General features: G+C 40.1%; 1 non-coding gene across 1 annotated transcript; it reads right to left on the reverse strand.

The window, feature by feature from the left end:
* Positions 1–6,990: 6,990 nt before the first annotated feature.
* On the reverse strand, positions 6,991–7,072 carry TRNAS-AGA (transfer RNA serine (anticodon AGA)). Its single transcript has one exon. It is a non-coding gene; the product is annotated as a tRNA-Ser (tRNA).
* Between the last annotated feature and the right edge of the window lie 6,990 nt (positions 7,073–14,062).

The raw sequence follows: 14,062 nt of genomic DNA on the forward strand, positions 1-14,062 counted from the left end.
AAGACAAACTCATATACCAGAAAGTGCATTTACAGTCCGTGCTTCCTATTCTTTGATGTTATTTGGATGACTGTCACTCTGTTGCACCATATTGGAGAGTAGCACTTTATCCTCCGAATTGGAAGGACTCCTTATTCTGATAGGTTGTTGGAGTGAGAACAGCTTTCTGCTCTGACAGCCTCTGATGGAGATCTATGACACACATCCCACAGGTGGAACAAGCTTTAACACTCACTGCAGAATTGTATGTAATAGCAACAATTTTTTTTAAAACAGCGTGAAAAGATTATGTACATGTATATATTTTAACTCTGGAAAGTTATACCAGACCTGGTTTCAGTTTGTTGCTGTAAATAGAAATTGAATAGTTGAGCAGTTAAATTGAAGAGAGATTTTAGATTTCACTATATATACTTCAAAATAACTTTTCTATCATTATTATTTATTTATATGTTTTCCCTTATCTTGTTTGTATATCTAGGAGTGGAATTGCTGGGTCATATGGTAACTCTATGTTTAATCATTTGAGGAACTGCCAGACTGTTTTCCAACATGCCTGCACCATTTTCATTCCCACCAGCAGTGTATGATGGCTCTGATTTCCCCCTCTTCTCCCCAACACTTATTGTTATATAACATTTTCATTAAAGCCATCCTAGCCAATGTGAAGTGGTATCTCATTGTGATTTTGATTTGCATTTCCCAGATGACTAATGACGTCAAGCATCTTTTCATGTCCTTGTTGGCCATTTGTATATCTGTCTTGGAGAAATGTCTATTCACGCCCTTTGTCCACTTTTTAATGGGTTATTTGTCTTTTTTTATTGAGTTGCAAGAGTTTTTTATATATATTCTAGACACAAGTCCCTTATCAAATATATGATTTGCAAATATTTTCTTCCACTCTTTGGGGTGTCTTTTCAAATTCTTTATTATTATTATTATTTATTTATTTCTCTTTTCCATAAAATTGGCAACTCAGCTATCATCTGTTACCAATCTTTTTTTCCTTTTTATTTCTTTTTCTTCTTCTTCTTCTTCTACCCAAAGCCCCTCCCCCCACCCTACCCAGGACATAGTTGTATATTCTAGTTGTAGATCCCTCTGATTGTGCTATGTGGGACGCAGCCTCAGCATGGCCTGATGAGTGGTGCTAAGTCCACGCCCAGGATCCAGACAGGTGAAACCCTGGGCCACCCAAGCAGAGCACACGAACTTAACCACTGGCCACCCGGGCTGGCCCCTTTTCACATTCTTAATGTCTTTTGAAGCACAAAAGCTTTTAATTTTGGTGAAGTCTAATGTACCTATTCTTTTTTCATTGCTTATGCTTTTGGTGTCATATGTAAGAATTCATTGCCAAACCTGAGATGATGAAGATATGTTTTCTTTTAAGAGTTTTATAATATTAGCTCTTATATTATGTCTTAGATACATCTTGAGTTAATTTACATAAATTGTGTGAGAAAAGGGTCCAATTTCATTCTTTTGCATGTGGTTATAGCTTTTCTAGCACCATTTGTTGAAAAGACTATTTTTCTTCACTGAATGGTGTTGGCACCTTTGTAAAAAAACAGTTGACCGTAGACATATAGCTTTATTTTTGGACTCTCACTTCTATCCCATTGATCTATATGTTTATCCTCATACAAGTACAACACTGTCTTAATTTTCATTGCCTTGTAGTTAGTTTTGAAACTGGGAAGTGTGAGTCCTTTTACTTTTTTCTTCTTTTTCAGGATTGTTATGGCTATTCTGGGTTCTTTGAAATTCCACGTAAATTTTACAATCAACTCACCAATTTTTACAAATAAGCCTGCTGGGATTCTGATAGGAATTGCATTGAATCTGTAGATGAATTTGGGGGAGAACTGCCATCTTAACGATGTTAAGATGCAATCTACGAACATGAGATAACTTTCCATTTATTTAGATCTTTATTCTTTTCAACAACATATTATAGTTTTCAGAGAATAAGTTTTGCATTTGTTTTGTTAAATTTATTCCTGAGTACTTTATTTTCTTTGATACTATTTTAAGTGAAAGTATTTACTTTTTATCCTCTTTTTCGTCCCTACGAAAAATGATGAGGCTGTCTGAAGCCTCCTAGATGGAGATATTAAGTACTGAGAGATATCAGGGATAAAATTGCTTAGTATGGCTTATTTAGACAAAACAAACAAAAAGAGCAAAGATAGGGAAATAAAGCCGTGAAATAAACCTGTCCTTTAAACTCAGATGGCTGGATTCAGAGACCAGAGTGCTAACCACTGCGCCATGGAACCACCTTGGTTAAAGAATCTCTTTCATGTGATTCATACTGTGATAAAACCCCTCTTCTGAATGGATTTACTCTTATTCACTGGGATATAATAACACAAACATAATAGGTCAAAGAGCATGGACCCTGCCCTTATGGCGATTAGTGTCCAATAGGAGGGATGCTCTAAAAACATGCAAATAAATTTAGCCCACAACAGGAAGAGTTTGAAGAAACTGCTTAAGACTGACAGTGTAATGGCAGAGATAAAGTGGAAAGCATAATAAAACTGAAATCTGTCATTTTTAGGTGGGCAGGACTTGAATACTGATTGGAAGAAAGTCCTGGCCCACGTCTTTCCACATACAAGAGGTAGCTTGTGGAATAGAAACTTAAAGTAATGACTTTCTGCTCTCAGAAGCAACAAGATTGTGAAATATAAAACAAAAAAATGTTTGTCAATGTTCTTAGCAACATGGATCAAACAAAGCCTTGAGAGTCATTTGCTTTAGGTGAATATGTGCCTGTTTGTGTCTGTGAACACCAGAAATACACACGGACAGGACAGCAAACGTAGTGATTTCCAATAAAGCTTTCTTCCCTGGTATAGTGGTGAGTCTGATTTTATCATTGAGAAGACAAATGTTGGACTCCTGTTAGACAAACCTATTAGAACAGACAGAAAGAATTTGTCTGGAGTCCACATATCTTTTCATAGTCATTTTATGTGTTTCCCAAAACAATAAAATAGAGCTAGCAAATTCTTCTTCTTATCGTTCAACGGTCATGAATTTGTTAAGAAAGAGAATCTTGATTTATTTTTTGGCTCAAAATCCCAAGGTATATAAAACTTATTTACCCTCTCTCAGAGAGATGCTCCTGATGCTTGTGAAAACCGTGTCAGGGAGTTCACAAAGACTGTTGGAGACCGTGGACAGCAGGCTGAGAACTCTCTGCATTTAAGAATCTCCTTTATGTCACATGACCTAGTCTTAACTAATAAGCTTCACCACCACTAAACTGTAATTAAGGGCAAAGTTGCTAAAGAAATATCATCTTTGAAATGTTGCTGTGTGAGTCATTAATCTCAATTAGGAGGCCAAAAGTATACCCATGCCTGAAGCTAAAATCCTACTCAAACCAGTTCTTTGAGCTTCTCTCTCCTTTCTCAGAAGGCTCGTGGTATGTGTGTTCCTCACAGTATACATTTGGGACACTAGAGTGAGACATATGAAGGTCCGACAGAGTGGAATGGAACCCTGTTCTTTTTTAAGCAGAGGTGACTGGAATATCTACCTCACCTCCTTTTTAACCCTTTCTCTAAGATCTCCACTGAGAAGAAGCCCTTGATTTATGATATTTTCTCTCTCTTTTTGAAGAAAGAAGCATGCAAAAGGGAGACAAGAGCCAGGCAACTTTGGTTCTCTTCAGTCTTAATGAGTACTCTGAATCCTAGGTTTTCATTGAATGTTTATTGTAATTGCCACTTAGAGGCATTCCCATTTCAGAGTCATTGATGTCTCATAAATAACATTTTATTTAGGATGTTTTGTTGCTTCTGAAAGGCGAACAGGTGTAGCAAAGGGAATATCAAAGACTCTTAAAATATATAAAGAAAATGATAGATTAATTGATCATCTACTTTATTGAGACTTTTAGATGGTGCCAAGAAAACAGAGGAGATGAAAACATACTCTAAATGAACTTACTATTTGCTAGAGGACACAACACTAGTTAGATTAATAAATGGGGTTAGTTTCTAGCACATTAGTTTAAATTGTTTAAAGTGATTTAAGAACTGATCACCTGGACTTTGAGGATTATGATTTAAACAGTCAATTTCTTCAAAAATACAAATGCTAGCAGTCAGGATGAATCACAAATATAGAAATAGCTTGATAAGAGATATATGTACAAAGACATATGGAAGCACTAGTATTACAGTTGCATTTTCTTGAACAGTGTTATAGTAAAGACATCATAAGGGGCATAGAAGCAGGGGATAAGGGATAAACTTGAAGGCTTTTCAAAGTAGGAGACATGGGAAGCCAGTCTGTAAGGATGCACAGGATTTCAGGAGGTGGAGAACCTGGGAGTGGGAGACTCCAAAAGTGGAGAAGCTAGTCCTCAATTTTTACAGTTAAGGAACTTTCACTTGGCTTTAAGGGCAGCAACTCAGCCAATTAGAGAGGAACAACCTCCAGTGCTGAAACAAACAAACAAAACAAAGAGTGATGAGTGGAAGAGGTGCAGGGAGTTCCTGGCCTCTACCTTTCCAGAAACAGTCCCTGAGATGAACTGACAGTGCCCACTGTGCTGAGGCATGAGCTGCCCGAGGTTCTGAAAGAGGAGCTGCTTATCATGCTCAGACAGGAGCTCCCCACCATGCTGGGACAGGTGCTCTCCAACAGCTGGAACAGAAGCTGTGAGCAGCATTCACTGGGCTTTCCCAGACAGAAATTGAGGGAGATAAGGAAGAGAGCACCAAAATAGTGAGTTTAGTTACTGGGTGTTACAGAGACAATAGCCCTGAAGGCACCCAGAAGTGTGCACCAAGAAGACTTGTATTTTGGACTGTAGTGGGTCATTTCCAGTGTAGACTGTGCCTTGGTTTCAATCTTCTACCAACTCAGTTTTGTGCTCTCCACACACTCTAGATCTGTGATGTCCAATACTTTAATCACTTGCCATATGTGACTACTGAGCACTTGGTCCTTAATGGGATGCACTCAAAGTGCAAAATACACACTAGACTTTGAAGGTTCTGTATGAAAAAAATCATAAAATAGCTTGTCAACTTTTCAAAGTGCTTAGATGCTTAAATCATATTGTGGATATATTAGCTGAAATGAATGTATTCTTAAAATTATTTACACTTGTCTTGTCTTACTTCTTAATACGGCTACTAGAAAATTTTACATTTCACCTGTGGCTCACACACATTTCTATTGGAAATGTACTGCCGCTCTAGAGCTTCTCTCTGAACATCAAAATGACTGAGGGAGGTGAAGTGTGGCTCCATCAGGTCTCTATTTCCTAACTTACATTCTCTGTTGCAATTGCTGTAACTGTTTTTTGTGACACTGTCCACTAGTATGTCTTGTTTTCAGTTTTATTTTTGTTGTCTTCAAGACGTCTCAGTAATTTAAAAGTAAAGAGAGAAGAACTCCTTCCAGAACCCCAATGGCAGTATTCAGAAACCAGATCACGGGTCAATACTCCAGAAAGCAAAATTCTGTGTAGTGATCAGTCCAGGCTCAGATCTCTGCTCCTGTCCCCAGAACCTCAGCTTGATTGTCCATGGCTCCTCCAGAAAGAAGCACTCAGGATGAGAGGAACTCCCGCTTATACTATTAACACTCTTTTCTAAGATATCTTTTTAAACAAATTTTTGTTTTTAAATTCTGTACATTGATGTCATGTGGGTCATTTTACTCAACTCTAAAATTAGAAATTGTTTCCACAGAATGGGCTTAACATTTCATTAGCTTTGACATTCTAGAATTCCATGAGTTTCTCAGAGTCAAAGCAACCAGTATGCTGAATGTCAGAGACGGAAAGATGAGAGATGATGAGTTTTGCAAAAAAGATCAGGTTCAAACTCCAGAAGCCCACGTCTTAGTAGACTGAACCAAGACGTGTTCATCCTGCCAGCACTGCCCAGCAAAGAGGACTTGTCACAGCTTAGCATCACTGACCCACATGACTTTGCAATTCAAAGCTTTTTATTATGCTTCATGCCTCTGAAGACACACATTAAAGAGGAAGGGATCTGATATTTAATCAAGGAAAAGACAAGCATTACGTTCCTGAAAAATTTTTAGAAGCATTCTTAGATGAGGTGCACTAAAGTATGACAACTCTGCACAGATCCACAAGAGAGGTGAGGACCACCTCCACCAAGACGACTAAGCAGTGATAGATGGAATTCTTCTAGGAATTCCTGGGAAGGTACTCAACTGTGGTGATCATTCCTTTAATACATTAATTTAATACATTAACTCATACTTGTTATCTTACAATGGGATTTTTTCGTCTGAACTTTGTGCCCAGAATGAACCAAAACCTCACCTCATTTTTGGTCCATCTCTCTTCACCGCTGTCCAGGCCCTAGGGATAAGCCAGACCAGTGATGTCAATGACTCTTTTGATCAGATTACAAAGAAAATGGCTTTACTTAATTTCTTTAACTGTGTAGTGGTTTGCTTATTAATATCCAGTTTGGATTCTCGACTTGGTGGTTAGAGGTATGAGTCCTGGCTTAGGATTTGATCTGAGATTTCCCGGAATTTTCTTTTCTAATGTGAAGAAGGACATACACAGCAGGAGAAGGGCCCTGATCAGGGGGCAGTTCTTTGGAGAGGCAAGCAGTCCTGCTAACTTTTTTTCTTTAGGAAAGGCTGGCTTCAAAGCAGGGTTTTGATTCCAGGAAACAGAAAGTCATCACCAAAAACCTGCGCTTTTCTTGGGGGTAAAGAAAACACCATTAGAACTGTGGTGGAATTACTTGGGGGTAAAGAAAACGCCATCAGAACTGTGGCGGAATTACTTCTTAAAAAGCAGCAACAACAGAGAAGTAGTGTTAATCTCCTGCTGTTTGGGGAAGAACGAGTTTTTTACGGTATTGTACTGGTATATACCGTTTCGTTGGTTTGGGGTACAATCAGATTTCTAGCAGATTCTCAAACCGGTAAAGTGTCAATAGATTACCTTCCCAAGGGGAAAGTCACCGTAGTCGGCAGGATTCGAACCTGCGCGGGGAAACCCCAATGGATTTCTAGTCCATCGCCTTAACCACTCGGCCACGACTACACGGGAGCCTCGTGGCTCATTAGCATAAGCAGCCCTGCGGACTTCAGCTCCCTTCAAACGGTCAAATTTTCTACCAGATAGTATTTGTTGTCAATGTTTTTAATTCTTTAATATAATTTAGATGAAAGTCATGCTGTCGTGGCAAGTAACACTTCCTCCTTGGACTGGAGAGGCCCCTTATCCTGATGGCCTGATGGAAAGAGAATAAGCAGGAGATATCCCGGGAGACCAGCTTGCTGCTCTGTCAGCTTCCGATGGGGATGCATGAGACGATACACCCAACAACAGGGACTGGCTGTACTATTCGCTGCAGAATTATGAGTAAAGCGACGATTTGGAAAACTCGAAATGACCATCAATTTTTAAAATAAAATTTCGAACATCTACGTAGTGGAAGATCCTGTAGCTGATAAAAAGAAAGAGGTGCACTTCCGTTTACTGATAGAGCATCCGCTGGTGTTTCTGTCGTGGTCTAGTGCGTTAAAATGAGAAGTTAAAAATCCATGTATAACCATCGTTAGTACTGAGTTGAACTTAAAAAAAAATCTCGCTGTTGGGAGTTTCGAATCGAGTTTACTTTAAGAAAAACAGGCCGATTCCAGTAACCTCTTTGGGAAGCAGGGAGAAGTTGTAACTGGCACCAGTTCCCGGCCCCCAGGCGTTAACATCACGTTTTCAAACTGTTAATACATGTTGAGAACACCTTTACAAAACAGCCCACGACTCGCAGGCACCAGGATTTGAACCTACGCAGAAACACCTCAAAGAGCTTGCTAGTCCATCGCCTTGATTACTCGGTCACAGCCACACAACATGCAACCTCTAAAAATTAAAGAGCTTTGGTAGAGTTTAGCTCTCCTTAGGAGCCTACATTCCATATCAGAGTGTATCTATAGTAAATGTTTCTTGTTAATTGACATCATTTAGATGGCTATCATGCTGTTTCACCAAATCAGCAACTAACATTCTATCCTCAGAACTGAAAGAACTTATTCTGATGGTTTGATGGAAGGAGACCAAACAGGAGACATTCCAAGAGATCAGCTTCCTGCTCTGTCACTATCTGGTGGGGATCCACGCGATCCGCTCAACAACTGGGACAGGCTCTAACATTTACTACAGAATTAGGGATTATAGCAACGATTTAAAAAAAAAAAACAGAAATGGCCATCAATTTTTAGCTTTTTAAATATACTTTGGAATCTCCATGTAACGGAACAATGAGGAGCACCGCTATTTACTAATAAGAAATACACTGATATTTTAGTGATGGCCCAGTGCAATAAGATCATGGTCTACAATCTATGACCAGTTTAAGAGCCTAATATTGCCTCCAAGGAAGAAACTTGATCCTGTCCCACTTGACAACTTTCCCTCCTTTGGTCCCAGTTAGCAACTCCTGTTGCTTCTCAAAACAGGGATAGGTTTTAATGCTTTTTTTTTTTTTAAGTAAGTTCCCACCTAATCCAGAAATAAGTGGATTTTTAAAATTCAACAAAGCAAAACCAGTTTTCTTGGGAAAAACAAAAAGGCAGCTGTAATTCGGCAAAGGCCTTTTACTGTCTGTAAAAACTGTAACAATTGTGTTGAATGCCTCTATCCTGCACCCTACAATCCCCACTCCCTACCTGCTCTCTCCTTACCTTCTCCAGCACTTTCACGGGCTTTAAATGCCTTTGGGAGCTTCGCAAACGATTCCTCTGGGACACAAATAGTAGATTCACTTAGTTTGGTTCCCAACCAGAAGAAAGAAAGATGAAAAGAAAATTCCTGGTGAGTGAAAGGAAAAGGTGAAAGAGATGGATCAGAGAAGCGTCCAGCAGCGCTGACTGCAGGATCGTGCAGGTCGCTGTAAAGCCGAGTGTCCTCAGTCACTGAAGTCCCCAGGGCAGCCGCACGTGCTCTGCTGGTGCCCCTCCTCCATCTCCGCTTGATAAAATCCGCATCAGACCTCCAGGTGTCTCTCCAAAACTCACGTCCTTCATCCGCTTCCTTCCCTCTCTCTCCTTCTACTGCTCCCGATTTTCCGGGTAAAATTTCTTCCCCCGTTACACACCTACCATCCTAGAATTAATCCCTTCCCAAATTCGTTACCGTTTTCAGCCTGTAATTTACTTTATGGGAGAATCGTGTTTCAAAGCTCCTATTTTCCTCTTTAGTAGAGATTGAGAATTACGAACCTGGACTCTGCTGCCAAATTCCCCTAGTTCACTGGGAGATTCAGACCTCAACTCTATGACTTCTACCTGTGTGATTTTGAGCGAGTTAAGATCTCTGTATCAGTTTCTTATCCTTAATAATGAGGATGTAATGGTTTAACATGTTGCAACGTTCTTAGAAAAATGCTTACCGTAGAGCAACCTCTATATTAAATGCTGGATTTTATTCTTTTTGCTAAACAGATATCTCATTCAAGGCGAACAGTGATTTTTGTTTTTATCAAAGTGAAACAGACACAGAAATATGCACAACTCTTAAGCATATGACTGCGTGACTTTTCACAATGTCCACACACTAGTGTGACCCAGACGGAAGTAGATCACAACCAGCATCCTAGAAGCTCCCACTTGACCCCGGGCACTTCTCACCACTATCTTACTATCTAATGACATAAGGAACTTCTGCATTTTAAAAAAACTGTATATAAGTTGAAATATACAGATTTATTATTTTTGTTTTCTTTCACTCAACATTCTATATTGTGAGTTAATCCATGATTCATGTATTAAGAATTCATTTACCTGTATTGCCATATAGTACTCCACTGTAAAAACCTAGCACAATTCTTTTACGTATTCTACTGTTGGAACACAAACCTTCACGTGAATGGGCATCCTCATTAGTGTTTCTAACCAGTTCCCGCCTTACCTTCAGAATTAAAACATGGAAATCAGGGTCTAGTGGAAAACTGTGGGAAGGGTAAAGTGGGATCAAGGTCTGATTACAGGCATAAGAGGAAGAAGAAAGAACCAGAACTCACAGAGTAGCTTGCAGAGAGGCCTTTATTTCCTGTGGCAGGAGAACTGACACAGCTGAGGGGCATTCTCAGACCCTTACATTTAGCGTCATTTGAACTTAGAAGATGATTGAATGCTTAGCAGATGCAGGTCTGTTATACAACGGTCAGGGCCCTCGTTGAGAAAGACTGGAACCCTGAAACACAGAATGAGAAATCTTGGTGAATGTCCCTGAAGGTTGTGACTGTGAAGGCTGCTCTGTAGCCTCAGAAACTGTAGAGTGTTCCACCCCTAGTAAGAGCTAGCACATCTTCTGTGCAGGATGTTGCAGAGGCTTCTTCCCTGAAAGGCAATAGGTGATCCCTCAGGAGCTATTCCCACTTTCTGTCCTAGTAGCCAGGCCAATAACTAGGGTTAAGTCACAGCACAATCAGAGGGAGATATACTGAGTCCGGTAAGGGAGGAGACAGATTATACCCTTAAAGGAGTTGCAAGAATTAACATGTACCAGCATGCGCCATGGAAATACCCATGGGATTGGGTTTTGGGAGTGATCAAGGGGGAAAAAACATAAAATTAATTTTATTCATTTTTTTATTGAGGTAACATTGGTTTATAACATTATATAAATTTCAGGTGTACATCATTATATTTCGATTTCTGTGTGTATTACATCATGTTTACCACCTAACGACTAATTACCATCCATCACCATACACAAAAACATAAGATTTAAAAAGCAGGAGTTAAATGACTTGGAGGCACTCTGTCAAGCCCAGAATTCAGCATCCTGGCAAGATTCCAGGGGATGGGACAAATGCTTTATAGAGTGGCTCTTAGAAGCCTAGAGAAAGTGGTGAGAGAAGTTGAAATGCCTGTGCTGCTGCTGTGGCAGATGGTTGAGGAAGGGGTTAAAGGCACAGGGCAGTTGGCATGCTGGAATGGATATACTATGTGAAGCTAGAAGACACACCAGTGGATTATGCTCCACAGGAGGGCCCACAGGACACACTGTTCACCAGGCCATCAGGAATGTGCTGGTGAAAAGGGCACCAGAATCACAAAGAAGTTCAGGGATAGCCCATATCCGCAAGCCAGGGCTCACTGAAGGAGAGGTGATCACAGACCTTGAGTTGTTAATAGCATTGGGGATAACAGGACTCCAAAGCAATAGATGCTAGGGGCTTGCAATTACCATAGCGACCAGCACAGTCGGAGGGTCTGCCAGGGGGGCTTGACTTACAGAGCTATGGAGACACACAGTTGTGTGTCCTTAATGATGGGGATATGTCCTGAGAATGTGTTGTGAGGTGGTTTCATTGTTGTGTGAACATCATGGAGTATACTTCCACAAACCTAGGTGGTATAGCCTACTACACACCTAGGCTACGTGGTATACCCTATTGCTTCTAGGCTACAAGCGCGTACAGCATTTTACTGTACTGAATACTGTAGTCAATAGGAGCACAGTGGTAAGTATTTGTGTATTTCAACATGTATAAACATAGAAAAAGTACAGTAAGAATACAATATAAAAGATTAAAAAATGGTGTACCTATATAGGGCACTTACCATGAATGGAGCTCGCAGGACTGAAAGTTTCTATGGGTGAGTCAGTGAGTGAGTGGTGAGCAAACATGAAGGCCTAGGACACTGCTGCAGACTGTGTGAACACTGCACACTTAGACAACACTAAATTTATTTTAAAAATTTCTTTATTCAATGATATATTAACCTTAGCTTACTGTAACTTTTTTATTTCATAAACTTTTAGTTTTTTTTAAACTTTTTAACTCTTTTGTAATAAAACAGCTTAAAACACACACTGTACAAAAATATCTAGGAGCCAACCACCTCTAGGAGCTTCTCAATGTCACCCTCATCCACACCTCAGTTAAAGTTGTTTGCCACTCAACCACAGCCTTCTTGATTCGGGTTTTTTTTAGGTATGACTGTTTTGGCGAGGAGGATTGGCCCCGAGCTAACATCTGTTTCCAATCTTCCTCTTTTTTTTTCCCCTCCCCAAGCCCCAGTATGTAGTTTTATATCCTAGTTGTAGGTGATTCTAGCTCTCTTATGTGAGATGCCACCACAGCAAGGCTTGATGACTGGTGTGTAGGTCTGTGCTTGGGATCCAAACCCATGAACCCAGGCAGCTGAAGTGGAGTACATGGAACTCTAACCACTTAGCAACCGGGCCAGCCCCAGCCATGTTGATTTTTGCAGCCTCTTCATCCTTGGCAAATCCTTTGAAGTCATGGATGAGTCTCTTGAGTGTCTCCTTCCAGATGCCATTCGTATGTGCCTTGGTGACATCACCCCAAACACAAGCAAGGTTCTTGATGCGGTCATAGATGTTGTAATTCTTCCAGAATTGCATCAGTGTCTTCTCAGTGTCTCCCTCAGTGACAGCAATAGGCTGGGGAAAGGTCTTCCTCAGGATGTCCAGAAGCATTATCAACAATAAGCAAAACCTTGAAAGGTATGTTATTCTCCAAACAGTATTTATTCATTTTGTTAGCATAGCAATTCAGGAGGGTGTCTTGAAAGAGGAGCTGGGTCATCCATGACTTCTTATTGCCCCTCTAGTACACTGGCACTGTGTGCTTACTGATATGCTTGAAGGCTCTGGGTTCTCACTGTGCCAGATCACAAAGGGTTTCAATTTGTAGCCTGCAACATTGCCCCCAAGCAAGACTACTACCCTGTCCTTAAAAGCCTTGGAACCTGGCATTGGCCTCCTTGTGGATGAAAATCCTTTCAGGCATCCATTTCTAAAATAGAAAGCTTTCATCCATATTGAATATTTGCTCTGGCAAGTAATTTTCCTCCACAGTCAGTTTATGTAGCGTTTCCAAAAATTCTTCACCTGCCTTCACATCAGCACTCACAGAGTCACCATTCACTTTCACATTTTGCAATGAATAACAGTTCTTGAATTGTTTAAACCCACCAGAGCTAGCAATAAATTCAGTATCATAGTTGGGCCCAGCCTTTTCTTCCAACACATGAACAAACTAGTGGAGAGCCAGAACTCCCTCTCCTGCACAGCAATGATAAGGAGCCCCCACCTTGGGTGTCAACAAAGACTGAGCAGGGAACCTGAAATTCTATTTCCACCTGGTAGTAACCAGGGGGTTCTCCTACCACTTCCCCTGTCAGAACAGTGTCAGAGGAAGCCAGCTAAAATAGAAGGTTTAAATAAGATCCAAAGGCTCATAGCACAATATCTAAATTGTCCAGGTGTCAACTGAAAATCACTTGTCATGCCGCAAACCAGGAAGATTTCAAGCTGAATGAAAAAAGACAATAAGTGCTGTGATAGGCAGAATAATGGTATCCCCAAAATGTCCACATCCTAATCTGTAGCACTTGGGAATATGTTACTTTACATGGGAAAAGGGACTTTGTAAATGTGATTAAGGGTAAGGATCTTGAGATGGGGAGATTATCCTGAATTATCCAGGTAGGCCCAATCTAATCACAAAAGTGCTTAAAACTGGAAGAGGAAGGCGAAACAACAGGCCAGAGAGATGGGGCACGAGGAGAACTCAACCCACCACTGCTGACTTTCAAGACAGAAGAAGGGGGCCACAAACCCAAGAATGTGGTGGCCTCTTTAACTTTAAAAACTATTTTTAACTATTTTTTTAACTTTAAAAACTATTTTTTAATTTTAAAAACTATTTTCTATTTTGGCTTTGAGTCTGAAGAAGAAATTCTACTTGAGAATTCTTCCCATCTGGTCAGATAGTTTAAAAGCAGAACGCTTACTTTGCCATACTAAACTTTCATAAGGAAGAAAAACTCCAAAATTAAGTGCTTTATCATGGTACATCTTCATTTATACAAGTGTAATAAAGTCTAGGAAGAAAAGAAGGAATGGTTAGAAATAGAGGAGGTCCACCTACATTGAAAATGAGTATTTATTTCTTGGCTCAACTGTGAGGAGAGTGACAAGAAAATTCTAGTAAATGAGAGTGAGGCACGAGAATATCAATCTTTTAACATTTGACTACTACAATTTTAACTA

This window comes from Equus asinus, chromosome 8 (assembly GCF_041296235.1).
Source record: "Equus asinus isolate D_3611 breed Donkey chromosome 8, EquAss-T2T_v2, whole genome shotgun sequence".
Lineage (NCBI taxonomy): Eukaryota > Metazoa > Chordata > Mammalia > Perissodactyla > Equidae > Equus > Equus asinus.